Genomic DNA, 27,766 nt, shown 5'->3' on the forward strand with positions numbered 1-27,766 from the left:
CACAGTTGTTTATGTACCTCTGCAATCTTTTGACTTCCGCCCACAGGATAGGTATGGGGCGGCTTCCGCCCACAGGATGGGTATGGGGTGGCTTCCGCCCACAGGATGGTTATGGGGTGACTTCCGCCCACAGGATGGGTATGGAGTGGCTTCCGCCCACAGGATGGGTATGGGGTGACTTCCGCCCACAGGATGGGTATGGGGTGACTTCCGCCCACAGGATGGGTGTGGGGTGACTTCCGCCCACAGGATGGGTATGGGGTGACTTCCGCCCACAGGATGGGTATTGGGTGCATGATAAAAAAAATTAAAATAACTAAACTTATAAACATTATTTCTGCTTATAAACAGAACATCTCAACTTACAGATTACTCTTGTCTTAACAAAAAAAAAAAAATAATAATAATAATAATGTATTTATTTACTACAAGTACATGTACAAGGTATACAGACCTAGCTGACATCAATGACATTCTACTACATAGAAAGCCGCTTATTTACCTGGAGTTTACCTGGAGAGAGTTCCGGGGGTCAACGCCCCCGTGGCCCGGTCTGTGACTAGGCCTCATGGTGGATCAGAGCCTGATCAACCAGGCTGTTACTGCTGGCTACACGCAATCGAACGTACGAGCCACAGCCCGGCTGGTCAGGTACCGACTTTAGGTGCTTGTCCAGGGTCTGCTTGAAGACAGCCAGGGGTCTGTTTGTAATCCCCCTTATGTATGCTGGGATGCAGTTAAACAGTCTCGGGCCCCTGACACTTATTGTATGGTCTCTTAACGTGCTAGTGACACCCCTGCTTTTCATTGGGGGGATGTTGCATCGTCTGCCGAGTCTTTTGCTTTCGTCGTGAGTGATTTTCGTGTGCAAGTTCGGTACTAGACCCTCTAGGATTTTCCAGGTGTATATAATCATGTATCTCTCCCGCCTGCGTTCCAGGGAATACAGGTTCAGGAACTTCAAGCGCTCCCAGTAATTGAGGTGTTTTATCTCCGTTATGCGCGCCGTGAAGGTTCTCTGTACATTTTCTAGGTCAGCAATTTCACCTGCCTTGAAAGGTGCTGTTAGTGTGCGGCAATATTCCAGCCTAGATAAAGCAAGTGACCTGAAGAGTGTCATCATGGGCTTGGCATCCCTAGTTTTGAAGGTTCTCATTATCCATCCTGTCATTTTTCTAGCAGATGCGATTGATACAATGTTATGGTCCTTGAAGGTGAGATCCTCCGACATGATCACTCCCAGATCTTTGACGTTGGTTTTTCGCTCTATTTTTTGACTGGAATTTGTTTTGTACTCTGATGAAGTTTTAATTTCCTCATGTTTACCATATCGGAGTAATTGAAATTTCTCATCGTTGAACTTCATATTGTTTTTTGCAGCCCACTGAAAGATTTGGTTGATGTCCGCCTGGAGCCTTACAGTGTCTGCAATGGAAGACACTGTCATGCAGATTCGGGTGTCATCTGCAAAGAGGCCTTCCTTGTAATTAATATTTTATATGTAAACCACGCATTGTAAGCTTTGCAAGGAAATAAATATTTTCATTATCTTGTAACTTGGTCATGACTTTGACCAGATCTACCTGGAGCTCATTACCTTTGTAACTTGTTCAGCGGAGCCACATGTCTATGGTACATCCAACAAAATAAGCAGACTCTTGGATGTCACTACCGCCCGGCTCCGGCTGGGTTACAAGTATCTTCGGCAGGTTAAATCACCACCACCAGATGTAGACCAAACGAAATGTAAACTTTGCCAGATGGACTATTGTCACACCTTGCGTCATTATGTATTGGAGTGCATCACACCTTGCGTCATTATGTACTGGAGTGCGTCACACCTTGCGTCGTTATGTGCTGGAGTGCGTCACACCTTGCGTCGTTATGTACTGGAGTGCATCACACCTTGCGTCATTATGTACTGGAGTGCGCCACACCTTGCGTCATTATGTACTGGAGTGCATCACACCTTGCGTCATTATGTACTGGAGTGCGCCACACCTTGCGTCATTATGTACTGGAGTGCAGCACACCTTGCGTGTCACTTGTTCTATCTAGGCTGGAATATTGCTGCACACTAACAGCACCTTTCAAGGCAGGTGAAATTGCCGACCTAGAAAATGTACAGAGAACTTTCACGGCGCGCATAACGGAGATAAAACACCTCAATTATTGGGAGCGCTTGAGGTTCCTAAACCTGTATTCCCTGGAACGCAGGAGGGAGAGATACATGATTATATACACCTGGAAAATCCTAGAGGGACTAGTACCGAACTTGCACACGAAAATCACCCACTACGAAAGCAAAAGACTTGGCAGACGATGCACCATCCCCCCAATGAAAAGCAGGGGTGTCACTAGCACGTTAAGAGACCATACAATAAGTGTCAGGGGCCCGAGACTGTTCAACTGCCTCCCAGCACACATAAGGGGGATTACCAACAGACCCCTGGCAGTCTTCAAGCTGGCACTGGACAAGCACCTAAAGTCAGTTCCGGATCAGCCGGGCTGTGGCTCGTATGTTGGTTTGCGTGCAGCCAGCAGCAACAGCCTGGTTGATCAGGCTCTGATCCACCAGGAGGCCTGGTCTCAGACCGGGCCGCGGGGGCGTTGACCCCCGGAACTCTCTCCAGGTAAACTCCAGGTTATGTACTGGAGTGCGCCACACCTTGAGTCATTATGGACTGGAGTGCATCACACCTTGCGTCATTATGGACTGGAGTGCATCACACCTTGCGTCATTATGCACTGGAGTGCATCACACCTTGCGTCATTATGTACTGGGGTGCGATAAAATTAATGAATTTAGAGACAAACCACTCAGAATTGTTCAAGAAATGGCAAAGTATTTTATCCACAGTAGTATATTACAGACCATTATGGAGAAATACCCTGACTTTGCTCACTGTAAATAATGTGTGTGTGTGTGTGTGTGTGTGTGTGTGTGTATTCACCTAATTGTGGTTGCAGAGGTCGAGACTCAGCTCCTGGCCCTGCCTCTCCTCTGGTCGCTACTACGTGTGTACTCACCTAGTTGTACTCACCAAGTTGTGGTTGCAGGGGTCGATTCATAGCTCCTGGCCCCGCCTCTTCACTGGTCGCTACTGGGTCACTCTCCCTGAACCATGAGCTTTATCATACCTCTGCTTAAAGCTATGTATGGATCCTGCCTCCACTACATCGCTTCCCAAACTATTCCACTTTCTGACTACTCTGTGACTGAAGAAATATTTCCTAACATCCCTTTGATTCATCTGTGTCTTCAACTTCCAATTGTGTCCCCTTGTTGCTGTGTCACATCTCTGGAACATTCTGTCTCTGTCCACCTTGTCAATACCTCTCAGTATTTTATATGTCGTTATCATGTTCCCCTCTATCTCTCCTGTCCTCCAGTGTCGTCATGTCTATTTCCCTTAATCTCTCCTCGTAGGACATACCCCTTAGCTCTGGGACTAGTCTTGTTGGAAACCTTTGCACTTTAGTTTCTTTACGTGCTTGGCTAGGTGTGGGTTCCAAACTGGTGCCGCATACTCCAATATGGGCCTAACGTACACAGTGTACAGGGTCCTGAACGATTCCTTATTAAGATGTCGGAATGCGCCTCAGATGTGCCTGTTGTTATACTCACCCCTAGATCTTTTTCCTTGAGTGAGGTTTGTAGCCTCTGGCCCGCTAGACTGCACTCCGTCTGCTGTCTTCTTTCCCCTTCTCCAGTCTTCATGACTTTGCACTTGGTGAGGTTGAACACCAGGAGCCAATTGGTGGACCAGGTCTGCAGCCTGTCCAGATCCATTTGTATTTCTACCTGCTCTTCTTCCGAATGAATTCTTCTCATCAACTTTACATCATCTACAAACAGGTACACTTCGGAGTCTATTCCTTCCGTTATGTCGTTCACAAACACCAGAAACAGCACCGGTCCTAGGACTGATCCCTGTGGCACCCCGCTTGTTACCGGCGCCCACTCTGACACCTCGCCACGTACCATGACTCGCTGTTGTCTTCTTGTGTGTGCGTGGGGGGGGGGTGTATCACCCACTTAATTTTTGTATTTATAACTCAATACAATTGTGACTGGATGTGGACGTGTCAGTGGCTCATTACTTTGTAATTAACCATGTATAGGAGTGAGGATGATTCATTACCTTTGTTACTTGCCATGACTGTGACCAGATCTACCTGGAGTTCATAACTTTTGTAACTAGTTCAGCCATCAAAACTTTGGGGTCCAGTCCCTGGACCCATTATGTACCTCTGTAATATTTTGACTACTGCCCACAGGACGGGTATGGGGTGCATAATATATTAAACTGCCTGCACAAGTCAGTCATAGCATGAGCTAGTTTAAGAAGAGAGCCAAAATGTACCTTATGAATAAAGCTACAGAGAGGAAGAAGAGTTATTTCCTGTATATCTAACATATATATTGTGGAAAATATTTTAATCTTCCGAAGCTATAGTGCCTAATAGGTGTTTAATGTGTCGATATGGGTCAAAAATGTATTTGAAAATGGACTAGAACCAACAGGGAAGCTCTGCGCCTGCGCTGATGGGCAGGGAGAGGTCGAGACGGGGCATCAGGGAGCAGGAGTGTTTGGAATGGAGTTAAGAGGCTGGGAAAGCATGGGACCAGGAAATTGGCGTTCACGGCGGCCTAAGGATTAATATAGGCCTCACTTCATAATAGGAAGTGTCCTAACTGTTCCTGGTGAAGCGTGAGGGAACATGATTTACGGGACCACCGTAATAAAGTGGCAAAATTAGTGAATAATGGTGGTGACTGGCGCGTCGCCATGGAGTGTGTCCCGGGGAAAAATACCCGTGATTTAATCATCACTCATCGGTCTCAGATCTTAATGGAGTGGCCTCCAATTGTATAATAATTATGAGACATTAAACCGTATAGTGGTCTAAGAAGTAATCAGTGATAATAACATAAAGTTAAGAGAATGTGTGAAGTGAAATGAGTCGCCGTTCTCAGAGTGAGAATCTGTTTACCTCGTGGTTAACACAGGGCTCAACATGGCCGACACGGCAGGTTGTGTAGCGGGCTAGCTGCGGGATTTTCAAGGATAGCTCCTGGTCAAAGAGGATGACCAGGTCCCTACTTAACAGAACTCAGTGTGAATGCTTTGAGAAGATACCAGAGCAGCGAACGGACATCCCAGTGCATCGTTTCAGCGTAAATAGTTGAAGTATTGTGCAGTTTTAGATGGTTTGGTGTTGTAAAGTCAGGACCAGTCAGCGCCTCCCCCTCTCCGCTGGGGGGGAGGGGGAGGGTAATAAACAGTGACACTCAACGCCTCACCCCTGCCCGTCTCCCCCGCCTCACCCTCCCAACTACCAGCGCCACCCCATCTGTAGAGGGTACTTCTCCCCTAACCCACGATGTCAGCGATGGCACTGCAGGGAGTGCCGGGCTCACAGGAGCTTACACTACAGGGACAGCATCGTGGAGTTCGACCGCGAGGCAGCTGTCAGGTGTGCCACAGGCAGTGTGTACTCAGTTCCTCAAGCTTCAACATCCGTGCACACGAGGGCCTGGGATCTTCAATCAACTTGGCGTCCACCAGGACGCTGACATGTCCCTAGGGCAGCTCTCCATCGGGCTGCTAACGGAGTCACTGGCTTCTTGGACCTCTTGGGGAGGGTCGATGGTGCTCGTGCAAGCAGCAGATCCCGGGCAACTTGCTGCTGTTTGCAATGACTGTCTGCCGAGGAGAGACAGGCACCTAGCAACATCTGTTGTTGGGGCAATGGATGAATTCCCTACAATGTTTGTTAACTGCTCATTACTCTGTAATTTGTCTATGATTGTAATCATGTCATAACGTTCATCATTCATTACCTTTGAAACTTGTCATGATTGTGACCAGCTCTACCTGGAGCTCATTACCTTTGTAAATTCTCATGATTAATGTGTTTATGATTCATTACCTTTGCAATTATTCATGTGTGACCAGCTCTACCTGGAGCTCATTACCTTTGTAACTTGGTCATAATTATGACCAGATCTAGCTCATTACCTTTGTAACTTGCTCAGCTATCAAAACTTTGGAGTCCAGTCCCTGGGCCAATTATGTACCTCTGTAATCTTTTGACTACCGCCCACAGGATGGGTATGGGGTGCATAATAAACATATTAAACTAACTAACTCGTGGTTAAGCTTTCTCACATGTCTACACGGGGTGACTACGGTAAACAATATGGTTGTTGTCTCTCAATGAGATTACTCGTATGCATGTAATGTTGAGGTACATACAGGTAACTCCTTACAAAATTTTCCAAATATATACTATAATCTGATCCTATCTTTAATGTCACTGAAAATAACTAACTTTACCTCTCCCAAGCCTGTCATGCAGGAGGAGCCACATGTCTATGGTGCATTCAACAAAATAAGCAGACTCTTGGATGTCACTACCGCCCGGCTCCGGCTGGGTTACAAGTATCTTTGGCAGGTTAAATCACCACCACCAGATGTAGACCAAACGAAATGTAAACTTTGCCAGATGGATTATTGTCACACCTTGCGTCATTATGTACTGGAGTGCGATAAAATTAATGAATTTAGAAACAACTCACTCAGAAGTGTTCAAGAAATGGCTAAGTATTTTATCCACAGTGGTATATTACAGACCATTCTGGAGAAATACCCTGACTTTGCTAGCTGTAAATAAAGCATTACCACATATGTGCATGTACTCACCTAATTGTACTCACCTAATTGTGGTTGCAGGGGTCGAGACTCAGCTCCTGGCCCCGCCTCTTCACTGATCGCTACTGGATCCTCTCTCTGCTTCCTGAGCTTTGTGTGTGTGTGTGTGTGTGTGTGTGTGTGTGTGTGTGTGTGTGTGTGTGTGTGTGTGTGTGTGTGTGTGTGTGTTTGTGTGTATGTGTATGAGTGTGTGAGTGTGTGTGTGTGTGTGTGTGTGTGTGTGTGTGTGTGTGTGTGTGTGTGTGTGTGTGTGAGTATGAGTGTGTGTGTGTGTGTATGAGTGTGTGTGTGTGTGTATGAGTGTGTGTGCGTGTGTGTGTATGAGTTTGTGTATGTGTGTGTGTGTGTGTGTGTGTGTGTGTGTGTGTGTGTGTGATTATGTGTGTGTGTGTATGAATTTGTATGTGTGTGTGTGTGTGTGTGTGTGTGTGTGTGTGTGAGAGAGAGAGAGAGAGAGAGAGAGAGAGAGAGAGAGAGAGAGAGAGAGAGAGAGAGAGAGAGAGAGAGAGAGAGAGAGAGAGAGAGAGAGAGAGAGACTCAGCAATCAATATTTGCACCAATAACTCACTACAGTTGTGACCGGGTGTGGAAGTGTGAATTGCTCATTACTCTAAAATTTGTTCATGATTGCAGCCATGTATACACGTAAGTAACCATTCTTACAGTATTCATTACCTTTGTAACTTGTGAGTTCATTACCTTTGTAACTTGTGAGTTCATTACCTTGTACCTAGTTCAGCCATCAAAACTTTGGAGCCCGGTCCCTGGACCCATTGTGTACCTCTGTAATCTGTAAATACCTTTGTAACTTGTCATGATTGTGACTAGACCTACCTGGAGTTCATTACCTTTGTAAATTGTGAGTTCATTACCTTTGTAAATTGTGAATTCATTACCTCTGTAACTTGCTCAGCTATCAAAACTTTGAGGCCCAGTCCCTGGACCCATTATGTACCTCTGTAATCTTTTGACTACCGCCCACTGGATGGGTATGGGGTGCATAATAAACATATTAAACTAACTAAGCCTGTTTTTAACTTTTAAATATAAATAATAATTATTACAAGGAACCCAAAGGAGGTAATGAGTCACTGATTTTTTTTGGGTTATCCCAGGTTCTCTACATATATGCTGCTATGTACTCACCTAGTTGTGGTTGCAGGGATCGAGTCACAACTCCTGGCCCGCCTCTTCACTGGCCACTTCTAGGTCACTCTTCCCGCTCCATGAGCTTTATCATACACAAGTTTATTCAGGAATATACAAATACAGTTACATAGATTACATATAATCTATGTAACTGTATTTGTATATACCTAAATAAACATATTAACTTGCTCATCTATAACAGGTCATCTGCATCCCAAGATTATCATGTAGTTGGGGGATCATGGTTCTATCGTTGCCTATTATTATTAGTACGTATTATTAATATTTATGTGAGCACTAAACCCACCAGGGTCAAACAGCAATTTCTGGGGTAATGGAAGGCAGACTAAGCTTTATTTTTATTAAAGATTCGCCGGTATTCTCCCGGCCCGAACCTTTTCCAAGTGGTGGCCCGGCCAAAGACTAAATTATATCCCTTATGGAAAATTTTCTAGGGTGCTTACCTGTATGTACCTCAACATTATATACATACCAGTAATCTCATTGGGAGACAACCATATTGTTTACCGTAGTCACCCCGTGTAGACATGTGAGAAAACTTAATCACCCCTGGTCGCGGCAAGTGGTTCCTTCGACCTCACAATCTTATCCATATCTATCCGAGACCAGTATGGATTGGATAGCACCCACAAGTACGGTGCTACTAATTAATTGTGGACTGTATAGATTATATTAGTTTAGCTGAATGAAGGGGGGGGGGGGGTAGGATACACCTGGATACATCCATCAAGGAAAAACATTTGTACATAATCCCACCACTTACCAGATGTTCTCTGGTGGTCACTTGATGTAGCTGGATCACTCATAACCTATCCAATTACAACATAACCTAACTGGCCAGCATCAGTCTGTTATAACTAGAAGGGTTACTTAACTGTGGGTGATTGATACTCCTTATTTCCTCCATTCACTATCTCATTTCGATGTCCTGCTACACCGACACGGTTCTCATTCCAGCAGGACGAGGCATCCGTCGGTTTGTCCCGGTTTAGAAGTCGTGATTCCATAAAACTTCATTATCCTCGGTACGAATCACACATTCACTCGGAGCAGGGCGATCTATTTCACATCCCGCTTCTCTTAACTCAATGTTATTATCACTGATTACATTACCATTCACAAGACGATTTAACCTCTCATAATTATTATACACATTAGAGATCACTCCATTAAGATCTGAGACCGATGAGTGATGATTAAACCAAGGGTAATTTTCCCCGGGACACAGTCCATGGTGACGCACCAGTCACCATCGGTCCTACCCTTATTCACTCATTTTACCACTCTATTACCGTGATCCCGTAAATCACGTTCCCTCACTCTCCACCAGGAACAGTTACGACACTTCCTATTATGAAATGAGGCCTATATTAATCCTTAGGCCGCCGTGAATGCCAATTTCGTGGTTCCATGCTTTCCCAGCCTCCTCACCACATTCAAAACACTCCCGCCTCCCCAGGCCCGTGTCCACCTATCCCCCCGCACATCCGCGCATGCGCAAAGGGAACTCTTGGTTCTACCCTATTGTCCCCTCAAGGAAGGTTCCTTGATGTTGGTGAGGGGCTCTTGATTTAGGGAATTGGATCTGTGCTCCAGTTCCCCGAATTAAGCCTGAATGCCTTCCACATCCCCCCCCCCCAGGCGCTGTATAATCCTCCGGGTTTAGCGCTTCCCCCTTGATTATAATAATAATAATAATCTACCCTATTGTCAAATACATTTTTGACTCATATCGGCACATTAAACACCTATTAGGCGCTATAGTTTCGGAAAATTAAAAATTTTCCACATCCCTAATAATGTTATCAAAACATATAATACTTTTATCCACTTATATATACATTTATGCACTTACATAAAAATTCGTTTGATATTCACTGAATAATTTTGTGTATACTATCTGTATGTCTTTACATACATACTACCCCAATGGAAATAAGTCACTCTTTTTTTTTTCGCCGGTATTCTCCCGGCCCGGGTCTTTTCCAAGTAGTGGTGACCCGGCCTTGGCTCCCTATCTGGGGAGTGTCTCGAGACTTAAGTCTCCCATGGGAGGAGGTACAAGTACCCCCTCATCTTTGGGACCAACTGTCCCCAGGCCTAGCCACATTCCCCGCCCTCACGGGGCTCGTAGGGAGAAGCTAGGCCTCTGGTCTGCCATCTGCCCCGCCCTAAAAGGGCTCGTTGGGATGGCAGTCTTATGAGCTGCAGATGGTAGCAAGCTCAGGCTATCAAGTCACTCTGTCTGACTTTTTTGGGTTATCCTAGGTTCTCTACACATATGCTGCTATGTATGATAATCTATGTAACTGTATTGTGTATTCCTGAATAAATTTACTTACTTACTTACTTACTTATATGTAAAATGTTTGTCCTTTTAATAAAGTTAGGCCTAAGCTTGCCGAAAATACCCTAAGAGGTTTCCATCTACAATGTATGTATTATGTGGAAATAAAGAATTTGTATTTGAATTCAAGGAATTTGAGCAGAGATCTAATTCCTCATATCAAGAGCCCCTCACCAGCATCAAGGAACCTGCCTTGAGGGGTCTGTTGTTTTTCTAGAGCCGCCCTGACTGGAGCTTCCAGCCTCCAGAAGCACGACAAAATTGGAAATTTAGATAAGCATTAGTAAAGAGAAAGAGAGAATTAGTTTAATATTAGTATTTTATTATGCACCCTGTGTATACTCCAGGTATGTATACTCCATGTATGTATACCCCAGGTACGTATACATACCCATCCAGTGAGCGGTAGTCATAATAGGTCCGGGGACTGGGTAATATTTTTTTTGTGACTGAATATATGTCTGCATAAATAACTCACTACGAGTGTATACAGATATAGTGATAATGAACTATTTATATTCTTATAATTTGTTAAGCAATCTTCGCAATCTTCAGGAAAATTATTAGAAACACATTCGAAACAAACTACTTTAGTTACCCAGTTAAATTTCTTATATTCCATTTCCTAATAAAAGTGGTAAATGCTAAGTAATTATAAAAGAACTGTGAGAAAAATTTTAAGAAAATTATAAGACAATATTAAGAAACTTACTAAAAAGATATGAGCATATAATAATAAAGGAAAAAGAAAAAATTACATACATATTATAGAAATTATAGAAATAAAAAATTAAAAATGAATTTTTGAACATCGACAAATTAAGCTGTGTAAGTTTATTTAGGTAAAAGTTACACAATTTTTTAAGAGTGTACTTTTATCCCTATTTTAGGGATTTAAGTATTCTTGTATAAAAGAAAAACTATTGAATGGCTTTAATGATTCAAGTATTATTAATTATGTTTAAATTTAAGCATTATAAACTAAATTTATTTAGGTACAGTTTTATACGCTATGTAGACAATTACGATTATACTATATTGTAAAATATATGTAAATTACGTAGGATCATCTACAACAGTCAAAGCAACTTCTTTCCACTCAGTCCTTTTAATATTTTACTTTTAGCAGCCTAATTATTAGTTAGTGAAATTCAGTCCTTATAAGAGATAAGATAAGATAAGATTTCGTTCGGATTTTTAACCCCGGAGGGTTAGCCACCCAGGATAACCCAAGAAAGTCAGTGCGTCATCGAGGACTGTCGACTAACACCCAGGTACCTATTTGCTGCTAGGTGAACAGGACAACAGGTGTAAGGAAACTGTGTCGAATGTTTCCACCCGCCGGGAATCGAACCCGGGCCCTCCGTGTGTGAAGCGGGAGCTTTAGCCACCAGGCCACCGGGCCGCCTTATGTTAGGTAAGATTCGTCAAGAAACAGGACAAGTGTTTCTTGACACGGGTCATATTCATGTTATGACCCGCCACTGGAGCTCATCTGACCGAGACCTTCTGCTGGCTTACCCCTCCACCCCTTGTAAGGTGTTGGGAGCAGTAAGAATACTTTGTTTATGCTCATATGTTTGTAATGTTCATTCATTTACACTTTACCCATCAATATGAAATGGGTACCTGGGTGTTAGTGGACTGGTGTGGGTCGCATCCTGGGACAAAACTGACCTAATTTGCCAGGAATGCTCAGCAAAACAAGCGGCTTTCTATATAGTAGTTTGTCATTAATGTTAGCTAGGACTATACCTTGTACATGTAGAAATATAGATATTATTATCATAGATAAATGATGTATCACCTGATTTCAGCTCTGTTTCTCTGGTAAGATTACCTAATTTTTTTGTGTTATGTATATTACAATCATTACAATTATAACTAAGCGCTAAACCCACTAGGGTCATACTGCGTCTTTTATGTTCGTGCTCCATCGAAAATGAGGATACGAACCCCTTAAAGTTGTACAAATTTGTAGCATAACAATGTATAATATAATCCGATCAAATCGATTAAAATCAATGATTTGTAGTGCAGAAACAGGTCATATGGTCATTAGATGAGTTACTGAGCATTCAAGGGAATGGAGTATTCTATTAGGTAATGTTATTAAAAAAAACAGTTTGATAGGGTCACAGGTTATACATTTATGAGACAGTTATTCAGTATTTATTTAGTTGTGGTTGAGTAAGTGGTTTTTAAGGAGAGACTTGAATTGATACAGTATTTATTTTATATTCACAGGTAATGAATTCCAGATTTTTGAGCCTTTTATGTGAATTGAGTTTTTACATAGTGTGAGATGGACACGAGGAACATCAAAGAGTGATCTGCGCCATCTACACACAATACATCAACATACTACGCATCACACATCTACACACTACACATCACACATCTACACACTACACATCTACACACTACACATCAGCACACTATACATCTACACACTACACATCTACACACTACACATCTACACACTACACATCACACATCTACACACTACACATCAGCACACTATACATCTACACACTACACATCTACACACTACACATCTACACACTACACATCAGCACACTATACATCTACACACTACACATCTACACACTACACATCTACACATCAGCACACTATACATCTACACACTACACATCTACACACTACACATCAGCACACTATACATCTACACACTACACATCTACACACTACACATCACACATCTACACACTACACATCAGCACACTATACATCTACACACTACACATCTACACACTACACATCAGCACACTATACATCTACACACTACACATCTACACACTACACATCAGCACACTACACATCTACACACTACACATCAGCACACTATACATCAGCACACTACACATCTACACACTACACATCTACACACTACACATCAGCACACTACACATCTACACACTACACATCAGCACACTATACATCTACACACTATACATCTACACACTACACATCTACACACTACACATCTACACACTACACATCTACACACTACACATCAGCACACTACACATCTACACACTACACATCAGCACACCATACATCAGCACACTACACATCTACACACTACACATCAGCACACTATACATCTACACACTACACATCTACACACTACACATCAGCACACTATACATCTACACACTACACATCTACACACTACACATCTACACACTACACATCTACACACTACACATCTACACACTATACATCTACACACTACACATCTACACACTACACATCTACACACTACACATCTACACACTACACATCTACACACTACACATCAGCACACTATTACCTGGAGTTTACCTGGAGAGAGTTTCGGGGGTCAACGCCCCCGCGGCCCGGTCTGTGACCAGGCCTCCTGGTGGATCAGCGCCTGATCAACCAGGCTGTTGCTGCTGGCTGCACGCAAACCAACGTACGAGCCACAGCCCGGCTGATCAGGAACTGCCTTTAGGTGCTTGTCCAGTGCCAGCTTGAAGACTGCCAGGGGTCTGTTTGTAATCCCCCTTATGTGTGCTGGGAGGCAGTTGAACAGTCTCGGTCCCCTGACACTTATTGTATGGTCTCTTAACGTGCTAGTGACACCCCTGCTTTTCATTGGGGGGATGGTGCATCGTCTGCCAAGTCTTTTGCTTTCGTAGTGAGTGATTTTCGTGTGCAAGTTCGGTACTAGTCCCTCTAGGATTTTCCAGGTGTATATAATCATGTATCTCTCCCTCCTGCGTTCCAGGGAATACAGGTTTAGAAACCTCAAGCGCTCCCAGTAATTGAGGTGTTTTATCTCCGTTATGCGCGCCGTGAAAGTTCTCTGTACATTTTCTAGGTCGGCAATTTCACCTGCCTTGAAAGGTGCTGTTAGAGTGCAGCAATATTCCAGCCTAGATAGAACATCAGCACACTACACATCTACACACTACACATCTACACACTACACATCAGCACACTATACATCTACACACTACACATCTACACACTACACATCAGCACACTATACATCTACACACTACACATCTACACACTACACATCAGCACACTACACATCTACACACTACACATCAGCACACTATACATCAGCACACTACACATCTACACACTACACATCTACACACTACACATCAGCACACTACACATCTACACACTACACATCAGCAAACTATACATCAGCACACTACACATCTACACACTACACATCTACACACTACACATCTACACACTACACATCAGCACACTATACATCAGCACACTACACATCTACACACTACACATCAGCACACTATACATCAGCACACTACACATCTACACACTACACATCAGCACACTATATATCAGCACACTACACATCAGCACACTACACATCTACACACTACACATCTACACACTACACATCAGCACACTACACATCTACACACTACACATCTACACACTACACATCTACACACTACACATCAGCACACTATACATCAGCACACTACACATCTACACACTACACATCTACACACTACACATCAGCACACTATACATCTACACACTACACATCTACACACTACACATCTACACACTACACATCAGCACACTATACATCTACACACTATACATCTACACACTACACATCTACACACTACACATCTACACACTACACATCAGCACACTATACATCTACACACTACACATCTACACACTACACATCACACATCTACACACTACACATCTACACACTACACATCAGCACACTATACATCTACACACTACACATCTACACACTACACATCAGCACACTACACATCTACACACTACACATCAGCACACTATACATCAGCACACTACACATCTACACACTACACATCTACACACTACACATCTACACACTACACATCTACACACTACACATCAGCACACTATACATCTACACACTACACATCTACACACTACACATCACACATCTACACACTACACATCTACACACTACACATCAGCACACTATACATCTACACACTACACATCTACACACTACACATCTACACACTACACATCAGCACACTATACATCTACACACTACACATCAGCACACTATACATCTACACACTACACATCTACACACTACACATCAGCACACTATACATCTACACACTACACATCTACACACTACACATCTACACACTACACATCTACACACTACACATCAGCACACTATACATCTACACACTATACATCTACACACTACACATCTACACACTACACATCTACACACTACACATCAGCACACTATACATCTACACACTACACATCTACACACTACACATCACACATCTACACACTACACATCTACACACTACACATCAGCACACTATACATCTACACACTACACATCTACACACTACACATCTACACACTACACATCTACACACTACACATCTACACACTACACATCAGCACACTATACATCTACACACTACACATCTACACACTACACATCAGCACACTATACATCTACACACTACACATCTACACACTACATATCAACACACTATACATCTACACACTACACATCTACACACTACACATCAGCACACTATACATCTACACACTACACATCTACACACTACATATCAACACACTGCACATCATACTACACATCTACACACTACACATCTACACACTACACATCAGCACACTACACATCTACACACTACACATCTACACACTACACATCTACACACTACACATCTACACACTACACATCTACACACTACACATCTACACACTACACATCTACACACTACACATCAGCACACTATACATCTACACACTACACATCTACACACTACACATCAGCACACTATACATCTACACACTACACATCTACACACTACACATCTACACACTACATATCAACACACTGCACATCATACTACACATCTACACACTACACATCTACACACTACACATCTACACACTACACATCTACACACTACACATCAGCACACTATACATCTACACACTACACATCTACACACTACACATCAGCACACTACACATCTACACACTACACATCAGCACACTATACATCTACACACTACACATCTACACACTACACATCAGCACACTACACATCTACACACTACACATCAGCACACTACACATCTACACACTACACATCTACACACTACACATCAGCACACTATACATCTACACACTACACATCTACACACTACACATCAGCACACTACACATCTACACACTACACATCAGCACACTATACATCTACACACTACACATCTACACACTACACATCTACACACTACACATCTACACACTACACATCTACACACTACACATCTACACACTACACATCTACACACTACACATAAGCACACTATACATCTACACACTACACATCTACACACTACACATCTACACACTACACATCTACACACTACACATCAGCACACTATACATCTACACACTACACATCTACACACTACACATCTACACACTACACATCTACACACTACACATCAGCACACTATACATCTACACACTACACATCTACACACTACACATCTACACACTACACATCTACACACTACACATCAGCACACTATACATCTACACACTACACATCAGCACACTATACATCTACACACTACACATCTACACACTACACATCAGCACACTATACATCTACACACTACACATCTACACACTACACATCTACACACTACACATCAGCACACTATACATCTACACACTACACATCTACACACTACACATCAGCACACTACACATCTACACACTACACATCTACACACTACACATCTACACACTACACATCAGCACACTATACATCTACACACTACACATCAGCACACTATACATCTACACACTACACATCTACACACTACATATCAACACACTGCACATCATACTACACATCTACACACTACACATCTACACACTACACATCTACACACTACACATCTACACACTACACATCAGCACACTGCACATCATACTACACATCTACACACTACACATCTACACACTACACATCTACACACTACACATCTACACACTACACATCAGCACACTATACATCTACACACTACACATCTACACACTACACATCTACACACTACACATCTACACACTACACATCAGCACACTATACATCTACACACTACACATCAGCACACTATACATCTACACACTACACATCAGCACACTATACATCTACATACTACACATCTACACACTACACATCTGGAGTTTACCTGGAGTTTACCTGGAGAGAGTTTCGGGGGTCAACGCCCCCGCGGCCCGGTCTGTGACCAGGCCTCCTGGTGGATCAGCGCCTGATCAACCAGGCTGTTGCTGCTGGCTGCACGCAAACCAACGTACGAGCCACAGCCCGGCTGATCAGGAACTGACTTTAGGTGCTTGTCCAGTGCCAGCTTGAAGACTGCCAGGGGTCTGTTGGTAATCCCCCTTATGTGTGCTGGGAGGCAGTTGAACAGTCTCGGGCCCCTGACACTTATTGTATGGTCTCTTAACGTGCTAGTGACATCCCTGCTTTTCATTGGGGGGATGGTGCATCGTCTGCCAAGTCTTTTGCTTTCGTAGTGAGTGATTTTCGTGTGCAAGTTCGGTACTAGTCCCTCTAGGATTTTCCAGGTGTATATAATCATGTATCTCTCCCTCCTGCGTTCCAGGGAGTACAGGTTTAGAAACCTCAAGCGCTCCCAGTAATTGAGGTGTTTTATCTCCGTTATGCGCGCCGTGAAAGTTCTCTGTACATTTTCTAGGTCGGCAATTTCACCTGCCTTGAAAGGTGCTGTTAGAGTGCAGCAATATTCCAGCCTAGATAGAACAAGTGACCTGAAGAGTGTCATCATGGGCTTGGCCTCCCTAGTTTTGAAGGTTCTCATTATCCATCCTGTCATTTTTCTAGCAGATGCGATTGATACAATGTTATGGTCCTTGAAGGTGAGATCCTCCGACATAATCACTCCCAGGTCTTTGACGTTGGTGTTTCGCTCTATTTTGTGGCCATCTACACACATCTACACACTACACATCTACACACTACACATCTACACACTACACATCTACACACTACATATCAACACACTGCACATCATACTACACATCTACACACTACACATCAACACACATCACACTACACATCTACACACTGCACATCAGCACACTATACATCTACACACTACAAATTGCACATCAACACACTACACATCACACATCTACACACTACACATCACACTACACAACACATTACACATCACCACACTACACATCAGCACACTACACATCACAAACACACTACACATCAACACACTATACAACACATTACACATCACACTACACATCAGCACACTACACATCAACACACTACACATCAACACAGTACACATCTACACTACACATCAACACACTACACATCAACACTACACATCAGCACACTACACATCACAAACACACTACACATCAACACAGTACACATCTACACTACACATCAACACACTACACATCAACACACTACACATGTACACACTACACATATACACACTACACTACACATCAACACATCTACATACCTACACACTACACATCAACACATCTACATACCTACAAACTACACATCAACACTACACATGTACACACTACACATGTACACACTGCACTACATATCAACACACTATGCATCTACACACTACACATCACTACACTACAAATCAACACATTACACATCTACTCACTAAACATCACACTACACATGAACTCACTACACATCTACACACTACACATCACCACACTACACATCAACACACTACACATCAACACACTACACATCAACACACTACACATTACCACACTACACATCACCACACTACACAACACACTACACATCACCACACTACACATTAGACTGGGTGTGTGTGTGGGTGTGTGGGTGTGTGGGTGTGTGGGTGTGTGTGAGGGTGTGAGGGTGTGTGTGTGTGTGTGTGGGTGTGGGCGTGGGTGTGTGGGTTTGGGTGTGTGGGTGTTACGGCCCCCTGCCAAACTAGCAGTTAAATAGTTAACCTGCCGGCCGGCAGTACCACTGGGTACGTCATCAAACCCAATGTGGGGACTGCTGAGTCGGCCTTAAAGCATTAAGTACCTGAACACCTCACGGTACGCTTCTAAGCAGTAGGTACCTGAACACCTAATGGTACATCACATTCGCTGCCTGATCACGGTAGAGTACGGTTGTGCTCTGCACCTCTCTGCTGTTTGTAGGCGAGCTCCCTTGTCAGTTACCTGGCTGCAGTGGTGTGAAGTGGTGCTGTCACACCTCGGCTAACAACATAGGTGCACTGTAATTGCCAAGATGGCGGTTAGTCTGAGATGCCGGATAAATACTGTAGGCATTGAGCTACTTAAAGGAACGATAATGCCCAGTTCTGCGCAAGTCTTATTGCCAAAGATCATCCGGGAGACATATGGCATACAAGGTAGTGACTTGTATGGTGTTGCATTGAATGGAGGACAACGAATTTTCGTCAAACTGTTGTCAGCAACGGTTTATGAATCGTTAGTCACCAGGTTTCAGGACGTGAGTCTTAACGTCACACCATCTGTCAGTGTAAGAATGATAGATGTTTCACGGCATTATACGTGGATCAAGTTACGCAACGTTCCCTTTGAGGCGGACGAGGCGGATATAAGGAAAGTTTTTGAGAAGTATGGGACGGTGCATTATGCTCAACATGGTACGTGGGCGGCAGGAGCCTATGCTGGTTTTCCAGAGGGTTCTTTCAACCTCAAAATGACTTTGAGGCACCCAATACCGTCCTATGTTTATCTATAAGATTTCAGGACGCAGGTAATGGTAATGTACCCAGGACAACGACGTACGTGCCGCCTATGTGGTGAGTATGATCACATAGCGGCGACCTGTGACAAGCGAAGACATGTGCCTGGACCTGTGGTGGACGTCGCAGCCTCTGCTTCAAAGGTGGCAGGTGAGGAACAAACATCGGATGGAGGGCGTGGTGTTTTGTGGAGCGAGATAGTGGATCGGGCACACAGGACTGGCGGTGAGTTGGAGTCCCACCCCAAGCTGCCTGATCAGGTGTCGTCTCCTGTGAATAAGGAGGAGCAGCAATTACAGGAGAAGGTTCTTGAGATTGAGGAGGAATTGGTGGAGGTGTTGAAGACTTTGTCACCGCCAGATAGGGACGTTACATCTGAGCGTGGTGTCATCGGAGAATCGTCGCTTCCAGAAAGTTTGAGACATGATAATTTGGGACGTGATGGTGGTTTGGAGTTGTCCATTGAATCATTAAACCATTCTCAGGTGGAGGTGGAGGTTCATCGAGAGGCAACATCTGACCAAGACATGTGTAACATGACTGTCACGAGAAAGAGGGTGGCTACATCAGATTCTGATGACGTCCTTACGCCTGCACAAAGGCCTGGGAAACAGACTGAGGTGAAGTGTGAAGGTAGTGGTGTAGGTGGTGGTAGCCATGATAGGAGGCACCGGAAGAAGGGGGGAGGGAAAGAGAGCACTCTGAAGGTGTCAAACTTAAATTCAAGCTCTGGAGTTGTAAAGAGTGATGAGAGGAAGCAGGGGTGGAAACTTTAATAGGCCTTAGGTGTATGTCTGTAAATGTTAATGGGTTATGTAGCGGTATGAAGAGAGATTGGTTTCGTAATTTTCTGAATAAATCTAGAGTGGATGTTGTGTTCCTGCAGGAGCACAATTTTAAAGAGGGTAGGGTGTTGGAGGTGGCAGGATTTCGAGTAGTTACCCTGCCATCTCCCCGTCTAAAAGGTGGTGTTGGAATTTTAATAAGGGAGACGAGCCCATTTGTTTTGCAGAGAAGCAAGGGAGGAGGGGGAGGGAGGGTGTTGCGTGTGGATGGGTGGTGGATGGGTAAGCGTGTGTCTTTTGTGAGTGTGTATGCGCTGGCTGAAAATAACATAAAGGTAAAGAATGATTTTGTGTGTGAGGATCTTGTGTTTTTCTTAAGAGCACTGCCAGAGGTGGCGATAGTTGGTGGGGACTGGAATAGTGTAATCAGGGTGGCTGATGTGGACCCAAAAGGGGCTGGATATATGTCTGTGGCTCTTAGGGATTTATTAAGGGATGTTAGGTTACGTGATGCCTTTGGGGGAGCGGTGTGGGAGACTGAATATACGTTTGTTAGGAGTGGATATGCTGCGAGACTAGATAGTGTACCTTTCTCAGGGAGTGGATGTGAAATCTTTCAGTACTGTTGAGGCTACAATGTCAGATCATAGGGCAGTGGTGGTGGAGGTTGGGTGGGGGACGCTCGCAGACATATATAGAAGTTATTGGAAATTAAATATAAGTGTGTTAGGTGATGAGGAGGGGTTGGAGGGGTTTTCAGTCCTATGGAGGGAGCTTAGTGTGGAAGAACAGGGAGTTAGTTTAGTTAGTTTAATATGTTTATTATGCACCCCATACCCATCCTGTGGGCCAGGGAGTGGATGACATTGTGACATGGTGGGATAGTGTCGCAAAGGAAAGGATTAGAAAGTTTTATGTGAGAGAGGGAAAACGTATTAATAATTTAAAATATGGGCTGGCTAACTATTTAGAGGATAGGTTAAGAGGTTGCTATGGGTGGGGGGTGGGTGGGAATAATTTTCCTATGGATGAAATAGCTGAAATAAAGGGGAGGTTGAGGGTGTTGCAAAATGAAAGGTTTCAAGCTGTAAGGGTGCAGGCAGGGGTGGAGGAAGTGCTTTGGGGCAACAAGCCGTCAGTGTGTTTTGCGGCATCAAAAGCAAAGGCAGGCGGTGACAGCTATACCATGTTTAGAGGTAACGGAGATGGTTGGGAATTATAGAGCAGGGCAGGAGATACGAACCACGAAGGGGATGTGTGCGTATGCGGAGGCTTGGTACGAGAAGTACTGGAAGTGGGGGGGGGGCGACGTGGCGTTGGACAAGGTGTGTACGTATGTGACGTGTAATTTAGGAAATAGTGATAGAAAGGCTTTAGGTGGGACTATTATGGCAGAGGAAATAGAGAATGCGTTATGGGGAATGAGGAAGGGGAAAGCTCCCGGTATTGACCGTCTCCCGGTAGAATTTTATTTGGAAATAAATGGTATAAAATACCGACACAATGGCAATATAAACACAAATGCAGTATAATGTGATCCTTTATTGACTACGTTTCGCCCACACAGTGGGCTTTTTCAAGTGACTTGAAAAAGCCCACTGTGTGGGCGAAACGTAGTCAATAAAGGATCACATTATACTGCATTTGTGTTTATATTGCCAGAATTTTATTTACAACATTGGACGTTGATAAAGGAATTTATAGTTAGGTTATTTAATCGTATGAAGGAGAAGGGTTAGTTGGGGGAGAAGCAGGTAACAGCAGTTGTAGTGTTGGTCCCGAAGGTCAAGGGGCAGCCCACCCTTCGGGAGTACCGAGCCATATCACTGATGTGTGCAGACTATAAGGTGTTTGCAAAAATTTTAGGTAATAGGTTCAAATGTGTTGTGGGGAGGGTGGTGTCAGAATCTCAGTTTGGGTTGCCGGGAAGGTCGATGATTGAAGGACATGGGATACTGAGAAGTTTTGTGGAAGCTAAGGGTGGGGGTGGAGGGGCGGCTTTGTTGGCTCTAGATTGGCAGGGAGCATATGACAGAGTGGAAAGGGGAGCTTTGCAGGTTATACTTAGGAGACAGGGTTTTGGGGAGGAAATAGTCGAGTGGGTAAATACGTTGTACAAGGGGGCGAAAATGAGGATACAGATTAATGGGTGTATGGGGAGGGAAATTGCAATGGGTAGAGGCCTTAGACAGGGATGCCCAATGTCCCAAATATTGTTTGCGTGTTTCCAGGACCCCTTTTATAGAATGGTTGACCGTAGCTTATGTACGCCATGTGAGGGAAGTGTGGGGGGTAGGAGGGCCTGGCCGGGTTTAATTGGATATGTTGACGACACCACTGTTCTCATTCATGAAGGGATGTCAATGGGAGTGTTGGACGAGGTTGTTCAATTATTTGGAAGTGCCACGGGTATGCAGGTAAATAGTGCGAAGTCAAGGTGCATGGGGTTGAGTTCTTGGGTGGGGGGTGTGGGGGGAGATGTAATGTTGTTAAAGAATGGGCGGTGTCTTTAAAGATTTGTGGTATTATTTATAAGGATGACATGGTTGCGGCACGGGAGGAAAACTCGGATAGGTTATTGGAAAGGATCGTGGGACGTCTAGGTGTTCTGAGACCCCAGCACCTAACTCTGATACAGCGAGTGATAGTCGTGAACATTTTATTGTATAGTAAGGTTTGGCATGTTGCAGCTGTGTTCCCAATTACAGGGACAGCGATTGCGGGGATTCTAAGACGGGTGTACAAATTTTTGTGGGGTTCACGTTGTGAGTGGTTACGGAGGGAAGTTGTAATGCTACCTGTAAGTCAGGGTGGGTTGGGGTTGATGGATTTGAGACGGAGGGCTAAATGTGTGTTTATTAAATGGGAAGTGTTGCGTGAGGGTGTGAACGCGGGGCGTTTGGGAAGGATACATGACAGGCTGGGTATGTGGTATCGAGGAATGGAGTTGAGGGAATGTGAAATAGTTTTGAGGGCTGTGATGTTGGTTAGGGAACTGAGAAAGGTTCGTATAAGGGTTTTGTGTAGGTTACTTGTAGGTAGGTGCGTTGTCCCAGTTGAGGGTTTGTTCCCCATGTATGCGTGGAAGAGTATTTGGTTTAGATTTAGTAAAATGAAGTTAAACCCTCGGGCGCGTGAGGTGATGTTTCGTTTTCTGCATGGGATCCTTCCATCTGGTGAGATATTACGAAACAGACAGGTTGTAGAGGGTGGGGGGTGTGGTATCTGTGGAGGGGATGAGACTGCGTTCCATGTAGTTTACTTTTGTGAAGGGCTAGAGGAGGTTAGGTGCTGGTTAAGTAGGTTGGTACAGAGGGTGGGGGGCCGTGGGGTGTCGGTTTTGCGTGATTTAAGTCTAGATATGGGTGGGTTAGACGAGGGTGTCATAAGAGCTTTAGATTATATCATGGTAGATTATATATATATGTCGTGGGTGATGAGGGGAGAGGGGATAGTGAAGAGCGAAGGAAGGTTCTTGCGGTAACATTCTATCGTACGATGTGTCGTAACAGAGATTTGTATGGGAGGAGGTGGGATCAGGCTTTCTCAGAGGGGTATAGAATGCTAACGTTAGGGATTCTCGTAAATCTGTGATTGATAATAAGTGAGTGAAGGGGTTTTCATAGGTTGGAGGGAGTCAGGGGGTCCCAGCGGGCTCGCCTCCTTTGGGGAGGTGGGGTCGTGAGAGTGTTGTGAATGTGGGTTTGGAAAGGTTTCCTGGTTTTCATTGAGACTTTATGGCAGCCAAGTGTGGATGTAGAGCTCAAGGTCTCGTTATGTTAGATATAACACTTTTCAGAATGTAGGTATAACATAGATTTTTTATGTATAATTTTGATGCGTATCAGTCTTGTATAACATGATTCTTGAGAAATAAGTTATTTGCGACATGAAGTGTGTTATAGTTTGTATTTATGTTACGTGCTGGGTTTTTGCATGATGAGATATACTTATATACTGTTTTGCTTTGTGCATACAGTGCATCTGATTAATGTGAAAATTTTGTGTACGTGTGTAGTGTGGGTTACCTGGAGGTTATTCCGGGGATCAACGCCCCCGCGGCCCGGTCCATGACCAGGCCTCCCGATGGATCAGGGCCTGATCAACTAGGCTGTTACTGCTGGCCGCACGCAGTCCGACGTACGAGCCACAGCCCGGCTGATCCGGCACTGACTTTAGGTATCTGTCCAGCTCTCTCTTGGGTGTGTGGATGTGGGTGTGTGTGTGTGTGTGTGTGAGTGTATATATATATATATATATATCCCTTTCTATTGTATTGAGCCTTTGTCATGGGTCAGACGTTATGTAATACTTTATATATGTATGATTCGATTCTTTTTAAAGTTTATAATTATGGTCTGTACCCTGATACCGGTTTGGTGTCAATGCTAAGTTCTTGATGTTAAGTTTTAGTCTGTATGGTATGCAGACATATCTAGACAGTTTAGTGACGTAGTCCATTTGTGTCAGAGATTATGTATATGGGTTTATTGTAACAGTATAGCGCTTCAGTGATTGTGTTCTAAGCTGTATTCTTTTTCTGTATATTCGTATGTTGGTATATGTAAAGCTGTATCGTTAGGGATGCGTATGTAGATGTTCTAGTAAGGTTATGAGGGAAGGTTTTGGGTTTTTGATTAATGCGAAGGATGGGATTTAACTGATATAACTTCTCTGTATGTTTTATGTTCAAATGTATTGAGCCTTTGTCAGATGTCATGTTATATGTACAATTTATATATATGTAAGGTTTTGCATCAATGAATGTGTATATATGTCAGTTCATGACCCTGGACATGTAATTTTTTTTTTAGCTATGTCCTTGCCATAAGTTCTTGTTGTATGTTTGGCAGCAATATCTTGCCAGCATATAGGTGCAATCCGTTTGTCAGTTAATTTGATTGAGATCCATACTGTTTCTTTATTTTTATGTTAAACTGTATTGGTTTTAAATAAAATATAAACAAAAAAAAATGATATATAAATGACAAAGTGGAAAATAAATGCATATTGTAGGTTTGATGCTTCTTTGTTTATAATAATTATAATGCTTATTGTAATGTAGTCTTGTGTAATCTTGCTTAACATAGGTGCATGGGATATAATGTATAGGGGATGAGGGAGTTTGTGTCAGCACAGTTAAACGTCTGTGTGTATTTTGACAATGTAATTTATAATTCTGTGTAAGAACGGATACTATGTTCTTTTATCTATTTAATGTATTGTATTGTTTTAAATAAAATAAAAAAAAAATGGTACACATCTACTGGCTTTAGAAGCAGTAGGCTTTAGAAGCAGTACCTGAACACCTAATGGTACACATCTACTGGCAGTAGAGTATTCTACTGGCTTCTACTGATTTTAGAAGAACCGCTCACCGCAGCTCACTGAGTCTGTTGGCCTCAGTTATCTGACGGCCGCATTCAGTGAGCTTGCAACATAGTGTGCTGCACCGGACCACCTTGCGGTGTGTCAACCGGCTTTGGAGAGTATATACAGGACTTCCGGTGATGTCTGCGGACTCACCGCCTACGCTGGTCAACTGTGGGCCGGAGTCATCGGATGCTGTTTAGTGGGACATTACATGAAGAAAAGGTTTACCTGGAGAGAGTTCCGGGGGTCAACGCCCCCGCGGCCCGGTCTGAGACCAGGCCTCCTGGTGGATCAGAGCCTGATCAACCAGGCTGTTGCTGCTGGCTGCACGCAAACCAACGTACGAGTGTTACACTGAACTGGGCTAGGACCGTAGTGTGGAACACTGAGATATGCTACAGGACCGTAGTGGAACACTGAGAAGAAAAGGGTGTCGTGTGACACTGAAGATAGTCAGGTTGTAGTGTACATTGAATAGTGACTGGCCTCGAGAAAGACGCTGTGGGTGATAGTGTGCGACGCAGAGACAAGGGTGTCAAGAGTGACACAGTAGAGATATTGTGTATGACGCAGAGAAAAGGGTGTCTAGTGGACACGGTTGAGCGGGAGCGTCATTACACGGAAGAAAGGGTGTCAAGTGACACATTCGAGAGGGAGCGTCACAACACACCACGGATAAGTGTCGTGTGAGACACGGTGTCATAAGGACTTGGCTGTAATTTATTGTAATTGTTACTTAATTTATTAATTTATTATTTAGTGTCAAGAGAGTTGTACCCTGTGTAGGGTCACGAATTATTATTTATTATTTTAGTAAATGCTAATTATAATTTATTATTGTAACTTGTATATATTATCAGATGTTTATTAGTTCAAATACCTCTAGACCAAAGACAGTTGATTTTTATATTAAAGATTAATTGATTTTAATGTGTATAGATGTATCCCGAACTCTTCATTACAAAAGGAGTAAAACTACCATCTTAAAAATACTTTTTTTTTGTAATTGTGGGTTTGGGTGTGTGGGTGTATGTATGTGTGTGTATGTGTGTGTGTGTGTGTGTGTGTGTGTGTGTGTGTGTGGGTGTGCGTGCTTGTGTGTATGCATATATTTGTACGCTTGTGTGCACATGTCCGTGCGTGCGCCCTCGTGTGCGTATGTGTGTGCGCGCGCGCTAGTGTGGGTGTATGATCCACTTAATATTTGTATTTATAACTCATTACAATTGTGACCAGGTGTGGACGTATCAGTGGTTCATTACTTTGTAATTTGTTCATGACTGTAACCATGTATAGGAGTGAAGCTGATTCATTACCTCTGTAACTTGCCATGATTGTGACCAGATCTACCTGGAGTTCATTACCTTTGTAACTAGTTCAGCTATCATAACTTCGGGGTCCAGTCCCTGGACCCATTACGTACCTCTGTAATCTTTTGACTACCGCCCACAGGAT

General features: G+C 43.6%; 1 protein-coding gene across 3 annotated transcripts in view; it reads right to left on the bottom strand.

Moving 5' to 3' along the window:
• The window catches only part of LOC128701823 (heparan sulfate 2-O-sulfotransferase pipe-like), a 96,577-nt gene that overhangs the window by 41,708 nt on the left and 27,103 nt on the right, over positions 1 to 27,766 (bottom strand). The window lies entirely within an intron of this gene.

This window comes from Cherax quadricarinatus, chromosome 69, assembly GCF_038502225.1.
Source record: "Cherax quadricarinatus isolate ZL_2023a chromosome 69, ASM3850222v1, whole genome shotgun sequence".
Taxonomy (NCBI): Eukaryota; Metazoa; Arthropoda; class Malacostraca; order Decapoda; family Parastacidae; genus Cherax; species Cherax quadricarinatus.